Raw genomic sequence first — 2,356 nt, 5'->3', positions numbered from 1 at the left:
GATTTAGGTCATGATTAAATGCTCAGTACCAATGACTATCAGTAGACGTAAACCTATGAAAAAAATTCAGTTTCTCAGTAACTATGAAGATATCTGACTCCATGGCCTTTTTTCATTCATTTTCAAGACACTTGGTCACAATAGCACCATTCAATAGTTTGTACATCTAGGAAGTGTAAATGGACACAGACACTTCTATCTTAAATTGGCAGTAGGCAGAGTATACTAGCCACTGTGAAGAAAATTAACTCTACCTCAGCCAAAACCAGCACAACTGGATGCCAAATAATGGCCTTACAATAAATGTATTTTGTTTAAATAATCAAGAACGTGGTGTTTGTCTACAAGGGGTTTGTCAGTAAATTGAAACAAGCTGAATTAAACAGAATGCTCACAGCTTAATCATGGACTGATAAGATGTCAATGTCTTAACCTCTCTCACTGATAAGGACAAATCAAAATGACATTTATTCAGTTGTTATTCAATACAATTTCCTCGGTGAATTAAAATGGGCTTAGTAAAAAAAATGTTTATAAAAAAAGCATAATTCTTTAGAGTGGCATACACTGAGATGGGAATCAGAAGCAGACATGATAAACAATAAAACTGGCAAATCACATATTAAAACACACAGAAATCTCTAGGTACATAAACAATCCTTTCATATGGGCTAACACATGCACAGTAGATTGCATCTTAATACTAGGTTGCTCTTAAACTCCAGAATTATAAAAGAAATTTGCAAGAAATAGGTGCTTAAACCATGACCATATATTGCTGTCTCTAAAAGTAGAAGAAGCAGATATGGCAGCTACCCATTGCTAGAGAGCATAGAGGTATACACATTTTCCACCCTAACTGATAACCTCTCTTCAGACTGAAGGGAATGTTTTTCTTCAAATTTCACATCTTCCAGATTCCCCAAATGGCTGAATCTGGGCCAGAGGATTCATGATGAAAGAAAGAGGCATGTGAAAACGTGATTGCTACGCTTCATGTGTAGGGTGATGACAACTCTTTTTTCAATTTCTTAATCTATTTCTACATTTTTCTAGGTACAGATGCTGTATTAAAAATATAATGCTATTGTAAACTCATAGTCCTCATGTTCCGACTTCAACAGGAAATACTTAATTAATACTCTGGTTTCTCTTCTGATTGTATAAATCTTTTGCCTTTTACTAAAGATTTCCATGGAGACGAACTGGCACAAGTGTCAAGAATTTTTTTTTTTCTCATTAGCCACACAGGTGTCTGGCGAGCTGTGGGGTGATTAAAAAAGGCCTCCAGGGAGCATGGGGACCCAGAGCAGGGAGAACAGGAGTGAATCAGGGGAAGCCAGACAGGGGCGCGGCATGTCTCTGAGGGCATGGCACATCTCTGAGGGTGTGGCACAGCTCTGAGGGCATGGCACATCTCTGAGGGTGTGGCACAGCTCTGAGGGCGTGGCACTGCAGTTTGCGCAGCAGTTTGCACAGGCAGGGCAAACAGGCAGGGTTGCAGGTTTCCTCTTACTAGTGGGGTTTTTAGCTTGTTTGTTGTGTTTCTCTTGGTTGGTTTGTTGGTTGGTTGGTTGGTTGGTTGGTTGGTTGGTTGGTTGGTTGGTTTGGGTTTTTTTCTGTTAGTAATGGTTTTTACAGGGTCAAAAATTGCAATTAGTGTAAGTGTATGTAGCCAAATAGAACCCTCCAAGAAGGATGCATCTGTCCAGACCCATTCCTGTGTGGAGTGGTTGAATTTATCAGTGGTACCAGGGGTCATTGCAGAAGAAGACTGCCTGTAGTGTGAACAGGTGAATGATCACCTTTCGCTGGTGGCCAAGCATAGGGAGGAAGTTGAAAGACTAAGGAATATTAGGGAAAGTGAAAGGGAGATTGGTGGAGTTCTGCCCTGCCATCCTTGAGGGAGGCCCACCAGGAATCAGAGGACTCCCACACCTCCCACTGTCAGGCAGTAGGAGAACACCTGGTGGATGAAGGGGAGGGGAAATGGGTTCCTCCTCGGGGAGGTAATAAAAGTTCTTCCTGACCTGCATCATCTACCCAGGTGCCACTTCAGAATAGGTATGAGCCCCTGGACCTAGAGGGTCAGCCAGATGAAGTAGGAGAAAATGATCCGCCCGGAGAGCCTCCCAATTACTCTTCATCTGTCAGATGGATCATCACCTCTAACATTAAAAAAAAAGGAAGGGTAGTCACAGTGGGTGACTCCCTTCTGAGAGGAACAGAGGGCCCCATATGTCCACAGGGACATCTGCTGCCTCCCTGGGGCCAGGGTACAGGATATGACTGAGAGAGTCCCTGGGCTGACTCCCTGCTGATACTCCAGGCTGGCAGTGGTAAGACTGAAAAGAGG

At 42.9% G+C, this 2,356-nt stretch overlaps 1 non-coding gene across 1 annotated transcript; it reads left to right on the top strand.

Annotated features, from left to right (window-relative positions):
- Nucleotides 1-1,138: 1,138 nt before the first annotated feature.
- Nucleotides 1,139-1,254, top strand: LOC135300174 (U5 spliceosomal RNA). The gene has a single exon (XR_010362063.1). It is a non-coding gene; the product is annotated as a U5 spliceosomal RNA (small nuclear RNA).
- The last annotated feature ends 1,102 nt before the right edge of the window (nt 1,255-2,356 follow it).

The sequence above is a fragment of the Passer domesticus genome, chromosome 4 (genome assembly GCF_036417665.1).
Source record: "Passer domesticus isolate bPasDom1 chromosome 4, bPasDom1.hap1, whole genome shotgun sequence".
Classification (NCBI taxonomy): Eukaryota; Metazoa; Chordata; class Aves; order Passeriformes; family Passeridae; genus Passer; species Passer domesticus.
The sequence above is the reverse complement of the archived record's forward strand: the minus strand, read 5'-3'. Positions and strand labels throughout refer to the sequence as shown.